This window comes from Limulus polyphemus, unplaced genomic scaffold (assembly GCF_000517525.1).
Source record: "Limulus polyphemus unplaced genomic scaffold, Limulus_polyphemus-2.1.2 Scaffold1810, whole genome shotgun sequence".
Classification (NCBI taxonomy): Eukaryota; Metazoa; Arthropoda; class Merostomata; order Xiphosura; family Limulidae; genus Limulus; species Limulus polyphemus.
In genome coordinates, this window is record NW_013667420.1 from 135,037 (window position 1) to 148,801 (window position 13,765).

Here is a 13,765-nt window from a genome sequence, read left to right on the forward strand (position 1 = left end):
ATAGATAATTGAGTCAAGGGAACACTAGGCACCGTAAGTAAAGTGCATGAATCACTGTGATTTATCACATGTGTTATAAAAGTAGTTAAGTTTAACATACTGATTGGAAATTCTGTGTGTTACATTTTTATTATGGAAGCAAAAATTTAGCTTTGTGCAAAATAAAATACAAATACTAAAACCACACTTTAAAGTTAATGCCCTTATATACAAAATAAAGGTTATAGTTATGTAATAGAAATTTTTGGACCAAAAAGCTATTGTGATGAAGTTGGTTTTGTCTCTTGGAATCGTTAACAAGAAAAGAAAAAAATTCAAGTTAACAAATGCTCATAGGACAAAATTTTACAAGTTTTTAGTTATATTTCAAAATATAACAGAGGAAATGGAGAAAGAAATAAGAATCACCAACATTTCTGTTTTCCCATGCACCTGTCAAGTCCCATGATGCAGTTCAAGTGGTCTTTAGTGCCTTTAGTTTACCTAAATGTGGTCTTGGAAGCTAATGTCCATGTACAGTTGAAGATCTGTGGAAAGCTTGTCAAGATGCGTGATATAAGGTTAACCTCACTATCCTTAGCAGAAGTTTGTTACAATGGAAATTGCAGTATCAGACAATAGTTTCTCATTATGGCTAGCATACAGATCATGATCAGTGATGGAAAAAATAATTCTACGGGCATAACAGGTCTTGGAACATTGTTTTTATAAAGTGTGGTTAACCTCAATATAGGTTGAGAAATCAAATCAGTTAAAAAATGGAGAATAATATTAAAATTTTGCTTGAAATAAAAAAAGAATTATAAGATAGTTAAAACATATTAGTATATCAGGTATATTTTAAGGAATTCAGCTGTGACACAGTTAATCTTGAGTCCCAGCTTAGCAAAATAAGAAAACTCTATAAAAGCCCTTGTTTTCACCAGGTATAATAAGCCAAAATATGAATTTTTGTGTATGGTAATAACTTTTACAGAGAAGCAACAAAAAAATGTTACTTGGGCAGCTTTAGTTCAGAATAGCTGGTTATGCTATTATTTACATTTTGACCCCCCTGGTGGCTCAGTAGTAAGCTTGAAAGCTTATAGTGCTTACAGTATTTGCCAATGTATAAGGTGATACTTTTTACAATTAAAACAATGCTTGATATTACCCCTTGTCTTATACACAGGTTCAAAGATAGAGTTCCAGTAAGGACTCTCTGGTTAATATCATATTTAATCAAAACTACTTTGTTCCTTTTACTTTTGTTTCATTTTTTTAAATAAGTGCATTGACACATCGTGCCACCTACTGCGTTACAATAACATATTTGTCATTGTATCATTTGTCTCGATTCTTCATAACTAGAAGTTATTTACCTCACATGCTAGTTACAATTAATCAAGATATTTTTTTATTTGGAATATATTGATCTCATCCGTTATGCTAAAATATTGCTAATATTATATCAAAAAGTTAGTTTCTGTAATTTTGTAAATATGTTTTCATAGTAGATCACCATATCTTAAGGTTTAGTATTTTTTTGTAACAGATAAGGAGTTCAACTGTGATGAAAACTTTGTAAAGTTGTTTATTACATGTTTGTGACTTAAGTTATGTTGCATTGAGCTGTCTGTAGCATTTGATGAGTATAAAAAACTTGTGGTTTTATTGATTACCCCAGAACACAGGTTAGCATGGTTTACAAATAATTTCTAAGAATTTCTTTACAAAAGTAACATCCTAGACTTGCTTGACAATAGACTATACACCGAACCTAAAACAAATACACTTAATTTGCTAAAAAAATCCAGGGTTGTCTTATATACCAGAAACTACGGTAAATTTGGATTTATATGTATGCAATGGACAAAGCATAGGTAATAAATTGTGCAGCTTTGTGCCTAACAACAACAAACATTAATTACACAAATATATGTGTAGGTGTTGGTTTAGGTATAAAGTTATGCCATAATAGATTTCATATGCTAACAGCAAAATAAATACTATTTATATTTTAAATAAATTAAAATTGTACATAATAAAACTTCACTATTGTGTTAATTTCTCATGACTTAAAAAAGTAAAAATATCCTTAATAATTCCTAATGGTACTAATTTGTTCCACTCTTAAAGTACCAACAGTTTGTTTGTAGAAATTATAGTTAAGCACAAAGCTACAAAATGTGCTACACTTATCATGGGTATTGAATCCCAGATTTTAGCATTATAAGATGTCAGACTTAGAGCTGTCCAAAGTACCAACAGACAATGAGACTTATAGCAGTAATCTGAATACAAGTTACTTATTATTGTTATATGTTATTACAATAGTATTACCCAACAGTATGAACTAATTTTTGTTTCAGTTCGTATGTATCAAATATTCACAAATATGACACATTGAAAATTCTCATCTTATATATATTGCGAACCATGGTCTTTCTGAAATGATGGGAGAACTGGTGTGAATAATGTTGATGCCAAATTTTATTTCACAAGCAGGATATTCTACTCTAAATTGTTAGGAATTTAATCACATTATCGATCACATTTCAAAATGTGACATACCTTAAAAAATAAAAATGTAGATTTACCATATGTTATTGTTGCACGGCTCTTAGCATGACTGAAATGCTCAACAATTATTTTTCGCAGTAGGCGATTTAAGAAGCTCAGAGCTTAGGCTCTGAGTGAAACCAAGAGTGCTACACAATAACCTTTTTAAAGTCCATGAAATAATTTAGATTGATAGATTAACATAAACTTTTCCAATCACTGGGGATGGATACGTTTGGTAGATTAACTTAAATATTTCCCATCACTGGGGACAGGTACTTTTGCTTGTAAGTGATAAGAACATGATTTAAAAAAAAACAATCACTGCTTGTAAACACTTGGGATTAAAGATTCGTCTTATGATTATGGTTAGATACATTTTACATCAAATTACTTCTGCATTAACTAGTTCTTCCCTATCCATAGTTTCTTCTGAAAGAATAGTCATTTGGCAGTTACTCAGTAAAAACATTTATTAAAACCCCAGCTAGAATTGATTGGACTAGTTTAGACATAGTTTAAAACAAAAACATTTTGTTTTTGAATTTATTGTAATCAAAAAAGGCTTAACTATAACCTATAATAATTAGCTGACCACGTTTATTGACTATTCAATCCTGTTGCTAGGAGGCTACTTCATTTAATTTTTCTCAGTAAAACAATTTATTAAAAGCCCCAACTAGTAATGAATGGACTAGTTTAGGCATAGTCTAAAAAAACCTTTCATTTTTGAATTTATTGTAATTATAAAAGGCTTAACTATCATCTACAATAATTAACTGACCAGGTTTATTGACTGTTTGATCCTGTTGCTAGTGAAACTACTTAAATTGATTCTTTTATGTTTCGAAAAATACTTTCTACCTCCAATCAATAATTATTAACATGTATGTTAATTTTTGCTCAAAGGATCATTCAGGCCTGCATGACAAAGAAACGGTGATTTGTCATCGAACCCACCTCTCCAGAAGCCTACACATCTTTAGGATAGTAATGGAAAGAGTTTCAGATTCATTGATGAATTTTTGAAATTGAAATTCTGTATCAGAGATAGGTATGCATTCTTACTTTAATAACAGAATGATAACATTGGCTTAAGACTTTCACATTTTTGTTTTCCAATAATTGTGTGTCTTGCATGTTTACTTGGTTTGAAATAATTTATTCTTATGTCATGTATAATACACAGAATTTAAGATCTTATATTGTGATCAGGTTTGAATTTTAGTTGATTTATGAAATTATACAGAGGTTGAGTACATTACATGAAAACAATTTTGGAGCCACAACATGTCCTTACAGTCCATGTCCCATCATACTCCATATGATGGTGGTGCATCTCAACAATAAACCTGCACATAGTTTCTACTACAGAAGGCTTCATTGTAAGATTGTTTTGTCAAAAGCACACCACTAATCCCTGATGTTTTCCATAAGCCATCTTGTGTATGAGGACAATAGTTCTCAGCATCTATTTCAACAGACTGATTGCATAGAAATCCACATGCACAGTGTTATCTGGTGGTGACTCAACCAATATGTTTTCATATGAAGTAGCATAAATATCTGTTTCATTTTCCAGCTGCTTTGAGATTTGTGATGGTTGAATAGATTCATAGAAGCTTGTGCTGCTTTTCCAAATGAAAATCCTTCTTAATTATGATGTGTACTATTGCCTGGGGCAGTTAGGTGACTTTTGCCACTGACCTTCATGCTCCTGGATCCTCATCTGTCACAAGACACTGCACTTTACTTAACACAGTTAGGGTATGACTTGTTGCAGGCCTCTTTTTCAATGGTCTTGGTGCCTCAAGTTGAATGATATTTCTTTGTTTTCCAATATCATTAAGTACAAGTGATATCACTATCTTGGAAATTCTAAACCCATGGTTTGAGTGTATAAAAATTTTACACTGGAAAGAGCTGTTACATACCCTTCCCAAAAATGGTCAATTTTCTGTGGCATCACACCACCTATGAATACCAAACAATGTCAAAATGTGTTCCAAAATGACTTTGTCAATTTTAGTTGCCATATGACTTGCTTATTTGCATATTCAAAATTGCTTTAATATAACATACTAAACTCTTTATCTATATTTTCACAATAATATTTACACAAATACTTAAACAGAAATGGTTAAAACTTCAGAATGCTAAATTTTATTGACAACCATGAACTCATGCTATGGATAAGTCAATTCCACATTAATGTAACACTAATCTTTACTGACAGCTCTTCATGTGACAATTTAAAATATTTTCTAATGCAATTATTTCAGATTTTAAAGGAATTTCTAATGTGCCTGAGTGCCAAAAATATGAATTATAACATTATTTGATTTAAAATTATTCTAGAGCAGTTTTGACAAAGTGAAACAGAACATATACATAGAAGTTCCAACTTTTATCCTAAAAATCAAAAACATCAAGTTTTTGATGCTATCTGTTTAAAACATAATAAAATATGTTCAAGCTTTAGCATGATAGAACTAAACTGTAATCTTATTTAAGTATACCAAACAGTGCTACAAAAATTTCTCAAATTTTTGCTTCTAAAATTTCCTGCTGAAAATTTTAGCAGATATTACTATGATTTTTAAATAAGTACAATAAACTGGTGTGGTTAGTGTTATTGCTGAAAATATATTATTATATATGTGTATATATATATTACATTTGTTTGACATATATATGTATATTTAAGATAATATTGGAGTTGAGGGCATGTTTACTGTATAGGGCTTCAGACAATAGATGAGAATAGCTATTTTGAAAATTTTAAAACCTTGAGTTTAAACTAGTATATTTCAATGGCAGTTTTGTATAGTTTGATGAAGATGACAGATTGAGTTTCCCACATGTTATGAAAATTTTAAAACCTTGGGTATAAGCTAGTATATTTCAATGGATGGTTTGTATAGTTTGATGAAGATGACAGATTGAGTTTCCTACATGTTACCCAATACACAATTTACAATGAGGACAAAGGAAGATGACATTGAGTTTCCCACATGTTACCTAATACACAATTTATAATTAGGACAAGAAATATTTGTATACCTCAAAGTAACTTTTTACTAAGGGAATTCTGGTTATTATACAAAGAATGTGTTGTTTTCCCAAATTGTGGAACCATATAAAATTTTGAGTGTAACTGTGACTAGAATTGAGTGATTAACTCAATTACCTGTGAGCATTGATTTATGTTGCAGGAATTAATCATTTAATCGAAATTGCAATTAAACTGATTTCATAAAAATTAGTGTTCTCAATTATCATCGTTTTTGATTATTCCAATTATCTAAATAACTGAAATATTACCATTATAACTTTTTTTTATTATTGTTGATTCATTCAGGGTTGTTCAGCTTAATCAGATTGGATTACAACAGAAAGACAATGAATGCAACTGACTGTGTTATAGAAGAATTTAAAACTTGCAACAGCTTTGATAGGATTCTTCACAAGGTTTTGTTATAAACAGGTGCATCTGTTGACAGTGTTGTGACTATAAGTTGACAGGCTGTTGTTGGTAAGATGAAAACCCTGCTTTTACATAAGAATTGGACTTTTATAGTGCTGCATTGAAACTATCATGTTTGAAAGCAGATGAAAATACACAAGTCACTTTAAATTGGAGAAGTCTTTTCTACATTCAAGTGCAAGGACAAATAGCCATTCTTAAGATACCCAGATGTTATTTTGTACTTTGTATGAAAGAAAAAACATTAATGTGGAATTCTGTTATGATAATATTGGACAAATTTTATGAGTTTTCTTCCTGAAAGTGTATATTCATCAATAAAGTTTGAATTGCCACCTTTGGATTTAAATAAATGTTAATTTATCTAGTATAATGCCATATTGAAGCAAATAGCTTCACAGTGAGTAGCTTTTAGAAATTAAAATTATTTATGACTTTAAATGTGCAACATCAATCATTAGAAACCTATAACCTGAGCATTTTTTGAAAGGTGGACCATCTTTTAAAAGCACTCTAGTTATAGTGTTTCATATTTTTGACTTTATCATTTGAACTTAAATGTTTTCCTAACATCAGGAATCAATCATTGAAATATTGCTAATCTTCTATGACCCATCTTAACTTTTGTTTTTATATCAAGTTTAATCTTTAACTTGGAGATTTCTGAAACTACTTTTAAAAAATTTAATGTGGATCTGACTTCTTTCATAGTGTCTTCAAAATACAAGATTATCCTTCCAATAGTTTTGTCATTATATATATATATATTATTGGTATAGCAGTTTAATGTGATGTATTAGGTTTAATTGTAGAATTTTGTTTTTGGTATTGTAAACATTATAAATCTGGATGTGAAGGTGACTTGTAACACATTTTTAGGACAACTTATACTGCACTCTTCCTTCTTACTGCCACTTAAATTATGTGAAAGTTATATATATCCGTTTTGATTAGCACTTAGTTGAAACTGGCTATAGCAAAAAGTTGAAAATGTTCAATGTTGCACTTGTTCAAATCAGCAAAAATATCAAACTCTCTGTATGATATAACATTGTCACCATTTTCAATTAACATTAAATTTTTACAGTAATTAACAATAAACTTTTCTGAAGCAGACATTCCCTAAAATGCTGAAACAAATGTCACAGGTGTAATGCTAACTAAAACTTTACATGTATTCCTATGTTTGTAAGAGGACCATGTTTGCCTCTGTGCTTGAAGTGCAGATGGCTTTTTAACAAAAATTATGATCCTTGTGTTTGGAAATTTGGTAAATAATGCAGGCAGCATGAGTAGTTTTACCCTTTCAAAAAACAGAAAGGGGAAGTGCAGTTCTAATTTCACGTTTTAAAATTTTGGGAAAATGTGCTGCAGAAATATCTTCAACAAGTAATCCAATCTCAGATAACTAAGTTCACTTCCTATCATAAGGTGGTGAACAGATCCATGCATTCCAGCACAATCTTTCCATGCCATTTTGCTTGAGGTCAAAGATATTCCAACAAAGCATTAAATGTAGTAATATTTTTAGAAGTCCAGTATAAAACTGGGCTTCGTCATCATATCCTCCACATGAAAAATTGACGGTGACAGCTTATTCTTTTCTTCTGTAAGGACCTTAACTTTGTATAACAGTTCTTGTATTAGTTTCTGTTGTTGTTTGGACTTCATTTGTTGTTCAAGGCAGTGATGCCTGAAGTATCTGATCAACTAAACTGTTTTAATACTTTGTTTCAGAACTTTCGTATTTTGAAAAAGATGGCAAAATCCAATGTTTGCTATAACTATGAGCAGATACATATGTCAGTGTTGAAAATATGTTACATACCAAATCTACCATAATCTGATCTGACTGGAAGTCCATGCTACTTATCTCAATCTCATTTTGAACATCATGAATGTCTATGAGATAAATAAGTTTAACAGCTTTAGTAGTCTTTATTTTCTTATTTTGGGTAACAGATTTGATAACCTGTGAAAAGTCTTTAACATGTTAAATCAACATGAGCAGGATCTTCATTTCTCCTCTTTGCCACAAAGTAATGTCCACACACGCTATCAGTTACAACAAACTTATTTTTACCAGCAGTGAACAACCTGCAGTGTGATTTTAAGCATTTCTTCAAAAATCTGGTCCTTTTGGAATCTGATGAAATGCAAACTATCTTGTACTACAACCAATGACAGAACAATAATCATGGCCTCCCATTATTCATTCACAACAATCAAATAAATTATTATTGAATAATCTTTTGTCAAAAGTTGTTGTTTGTATTAAAATAGTAAGTAAGTTCAACATGTGATCACTACAGCTCAATGATAGCCCTCAGCTGATAAACTATCATGTGATTTTATAGACAAAGTAAGGTTGCACAAGTGCAGTGTTTTGCAAAAGTAAAGTATCATTATACTAATCTATGTTAACAGTAAGTGTTTCATACATTTTTAATCCTCACATCATCCTTTCCAACTCATGAGGCTAACCATAAAGTACACTGGGCTTCTGTATTTATTTCATACACTACAATGTCATTCTCTTTCAAGTTTCACTGTACTTCTATTGGCTAACATGCTGTAAATATAATCTTTTTTCAGGCTTGCCTCCACCACTCATAATTAGACTCAATCCTGACTTGTCTGTTACTAAGTAGGGTATGAGTCATTGTGTGTGTGGTTCTTCTATGAAACATTAGATCATTGTGCTATATAGCTGTTGTTAAATATTTTTCATTTAAAGAATGGCTGACAGTGAAAATGTTGGTGTTTTACTTCATATGCCACTTTCCTCGATTTCAACTGCAATATGAAGGAGCAAAGATTATCCGAAGCCTAAGCTGGAGTTTCTTAAAAATGGAAGATCTAAAAATATTGCTTGTTTAATTGTTAGTGGTACAATAAAATGGAATGGGTGAGTGAAAGTAGAGTATTCCACAGTAAAAACTATTCTGTTGGTCTTCTTTGCTTTTAAAATTGGCTCTGTGTTTTACTTAAGGAATATATATAGTGATTTGAAAAATCTTCCACAGGCTGTATAAAAAGCATGCAACAGTACCCAGACACTTATCTACAGAGGTAAAGCTTCAGCTTCTTTGTGTTAGATGGAGGAATGCATACACAAATTACTAAACACAACGCTCTTGTTAATAACCCTTTGTGAATGGCAGGGTCAAAGTGTGTCATGACCTTTTACAGTTACATTACAAATTCAATTAAACAACTATTACCAATGAACTTGGCATCAAGTTGTACTTTATAATTCATAGTTTTATATTATTTAACTTTCAATGTCTTCACTTTCAGCACTCTGAATTCCTCATTTTAGATTATCTTTCTATCCTATATATATTAAGTGTCCAACTAATTAGAAATACATGTTATAGATATTGACAGGCCAGAATATAAAATTTTAACTTCCTATCTTCTTGCTTTACTGATGTATCACTATATTTATCAAACCCTCCCATCTTTTTCTATCTTTCAAGGCATGTTTATAATTTTCTTTGACATTGTTATTTATAACCAACAGAAAGAGCATATTTTTCTTTATGAGTTAATTTATATGTTATTTCATTTTGATGGCCATAAAGAGACCAGTTTGCTTGACATTCATTGTGTGCAATTGTTGTTCAGCTCTGAATAGCTAATAGAATGTTTTTAATTAACCTGTTTATAACTCAGTTAGAAAGCCAGTTAAATTATAGTTATTTTGGAACATTCTATTCTAGTGTTCTAAAATGGATATTTGAAAGCAATATTAATTATTTTGTGGACAATCAACATTGTGTGAAAAAGCATGCATTCAATTACAAATAGACCTCAAAGTTAATGTAATTCCTGAATTTTGTTTTTTCATTTCTTGTTATATATTTTTTCACAAAACTAACTAAAATGCAAAATTAAGAACTTACTTTACATAAAACATAAATTACACAAACTTTTAATTTCACGAGATCAGCTCAAACTAACTGCATCTCTTGATTTGTAACCTGATACTGAGTGATATTTTGATTAACCTAATCTTTTTCACAGTTTTTTTTTTTCACCAACTGATAGAGCTTTATTAGGGTTGAAAGTATGCTTATTGTACAGTAATAAAATACGAAATGGTATTACTGATTTTATTTTGCATTTTTCAACATTTCATCTCAGTGTGCACTAATGATTTTTGGGTATAATTAGTATTAGGATAGAGAAAATAAGAGAAAAGTTTTACTGAAAAACTTTTGATATTCATTTGGGAATTTCTAGAGGTTATGCTTTTAAGATGAAAAGAAATATTTTTATTCTTATCATGAAAATCCCCTTTCATTCAGACTTACTCAATAAAGGCTTAAGAAATTAACAGACAAAACTTCCACAGAAATAATTTCTTTAAAATTTTGATTTTTTGTGTACAACAGACTTGTAATGTTTACCAAAAGCTGCCAAAGTTTGTAACAGCACATTTAGTAAACATTGTTACGTATGACTTTAAAGAAATGGGGGTAATCAAATGGAGATGTAATAAAGCAACTAATAGATGCTGCCACTTTGAAGTTACCAATTCAGGGGCAGGGGCATGAAGTTGTTGAATAATCGAATAAATATAATTCTCAAGAACTAACTACTTTATTAGCAAAATATGACAGGTTATTGGACATGCACATAAGTAAACCATCTGTTACTGGAATGTCTAAAATATTTCAAAATTATTTGGTTCATCTGTTGCATATACTACAGGAGATAAGTATAAAAGAAATAACTGCTGCCTCATTTTTTGCATGGTGGGTGGATGAAACTACTTACTTCTCTTGCAGATCACAGCTGTCAATTATCTTGAGACATATTAAACTGGAATTTACAAAGAGAAATTCTACTGTTTTCAACTGAACTAATTGTGCAATGAATGAGCTGGATTATTAAAAAAAAAATGGTAATACAAAAAAATGATAGTGATGCAGTGATAGCATCCCAACTGAATGAACTAAGGCTAAAATTAAGGAAGAGGTGTCCATGGCTATTTTTATACACTGTTATGTCCACCATTTGAACCTGGTAAGTAGTCAAGCTGCAAACTTCATAAAAGAAGCAAAAAATTTTTTGAAGCATTAGCCTGAAGTACAAGCTTTTTTGTTTTTTTTCAAAGTCAACAAAGCAAATTGGTATTTGGGATGTCAGCAGACTTCCACTGGGCACTCCAAATCATTGGGATTTTACTTCAAAATGTGCACAACTTCTACAATTCCATTAGAAATCCACCAAATTTTAACATGAAGCCATCTCTGCATCAAGTGGATTCATTGGTACACTGAAGAGTTTTGATTTCACATTCATGTTAATTGATACAACCAGGTTTTCTGCCAGACTGATCCAGTTTTTAATATTCTGCTTCAGGAAGCCAATTCCATTGTCTTTTGCAGGAGTATAATTTATAACCTTTACACAGACATCAACAGGAAAATAGAAATTACTTTCCAAATTCTATTTGATAAAGCTGCAGACCTAACCGAGCATCCCATAGAGAGCTATAGAGTGAGAAGTAAGAGGGGTAATTGGACAATGCACAAGCTAACCCTAAAGTAGAGTACCATAACCTGTACTTCTGCATACTGGAAAATATACTGTAACAAATGTCAGTTCATTTAATCAACTTACAGAAACTGCAGTTTTTGCAACTTTCTGAGCCAACAAGAATTTATTCAAATAAACAGTTTCTCAACAATGCTCTAGAATTATTGAACATGTATGACAGTTTCATTGACTTTGAACACATAAAAAATGAGCAAATTATATTCTATGCATATAAAAATATCCATGTTTGAAAAGGGGTTATTTGCTCACTGTTAAAATACTCTAAATAAAACAATTTCAATAAAGCCATATGTCAGCTTTACCATCAGATGTGTCTTGTAGCAACTATTACTGCACCTTCAATAGCTACATATGAAGCTTTCCTTACCCAAAGCAAATTATAACATACTCAAGGAATACAACAGGCCAGGAAAATTTAAATAGTCTTGCACTTATTACAATGAAAAGGTGATTATTAAGACTGTAGAAAAAAATCCATGCTGGTATTACACTTTTGTCAACTATTTTCCTGGACAGAAAGCCAGATGGATTGAGATACAAATTACACCCTTCTGGATTCATCACTTATGATGCGAGTGAACGTTTTTTTGTTATGTTTAGCTGCTTGCCTTATGTTCAGGGTATAGTATAATACTGTATTATATTTCGTATGTAGTAACTTTTTAAACCTACTACAATAACTTTATTGCATACAATAAAAATAATTAACAAAAATAATACTGAAATATACCTGAATGTCCACTTATTAGTCAGAAGCCATTATCAATTACAAAATACGTGTAAAATTGAATAATGTTACACAATGTAAGAATCATAAAATCTCAAATGTCTGTGACATTTCCAACAAGCTTTCACCAGCCCTATATCTGATTTGCTTAAAACCTAAATTTTATTTCATTGTTCATTTCATTTAGTTGCTGAAATAAAAATCAATATCAAATCCCAGGGAAGATCAAATCCTAAGTTTAGTCTTAAAACACCTCTGCAATTTACAACCTCTCCCTTTCCTCAGGTTATTATTCAAACAAGTAGAAAATGGCTATTCTAATGATTATTCTCAGAAATAATTGCCATCTAAATATTTCAAAAACTTTAGACTTATAAGCCTACCAAATTGGCTTGACAAATTAATAGAAAATATCATATCTAATTGTATCTTAGATACCAATAACCTACTAACTGGAATTCAAAATGCATCCAGCAAGAAAGTTAAAACTGCTTACCACTTAGTTTGCCTAACTGAAACTGTTTTTCAAGGTTTTATTAAAAAATCACACAATAGCCATCTTTCATAATGTAAAAAAGCATTCAACTCAGTTTGGCACAATAGCTTAAGATGCAAACTAAAAAAATTCAATTTTCATTATTTCAATTATCTGATGTATTTCTAGTTTCCTAAGTAAAAGAAATTTTAAAAGTTAAATACTAAAATTTCCTATCTGACAAATACCAAATTCTAGCCAGTATGCCACAAGGCTCTGTTCTTAGTCTGCTCCTTTACATACTCTTTCGTAATGTTATTACTTTGATGTTTGATGCTTTTCACGACTCATTTCTTGCCACTGACAAAGTTCAATTCTCTATAAAAAATTTACAATAGGTGCCAACAATGGTGTGTCCAGTTGAACCCAAAAAACCTCAAGCTCTGATTCTTCCATAGATCAGTCAATAAAAAAAATTAAAAAACTTTCTCAAATTAAATTATAACTATTAAATACACACCTTCACTTTTCTAACACGTTCAAATTTTAAGTTATAATTTTTGACTCTTGCATCATCTAGATCCCTCATGTTTAAGACCTAATGAAAAAAAAATAAGTCAAAGAGCATTGTTTTTATAGAATTGAGGTGGCACCACGTGCAGTTGTAACAAGTCGTCCTTGATAGATATTTACGTGTGTGTGTGTGTGTGTGTGTGGATATATATATATATATATATACACACGTATGTATGTATGTATACACACATACATACATATATGACACATCTTGGAATATGAATGCATAGTTAAGTACATAATATCCAGCAATTTATTTTCAAGATTTCAAAAGATACAGAACAAAATAATAGAAATCGATTTAGTTTCAAATAATTAATTGCACCTTATTTTAAAGATTTCTATGCAGAAAAGAAAATCAAGTACACCCATGAATGAGACCTCTTAA

General features: G+C 30.7%; 1 protein-coding gene across 3 annotated transcripts in view; it reads left to right on the plus strand.

Moving 5' to 3' along the window:
* Positions 1-13,765, plus strand: part of LOC106465008 — a 106,637-nt gene that overhangs the window by 70,840 nt on the left and 22,032 nt on the right. Inside the window, exons 6-7 of one of the 3 annotated variants that reach the window (XR_002611884.1) lie at positions 3,451-3,595; positions 5,903-6,357. The exons of 1 other annotated variant lie outside the window; for it this stretch is intronic. The gene's annotated coding sequence lies outside the window, so the exon portion shown is untranslated. Of the gene's footprint in view, positions 1-3,450; positions 3,596-5,902; positions 6,358-13,765 lie in introns of those variants that run through there. One more of the 3 variants, XR_002611885.1, reaches the window with a different exon arrangement.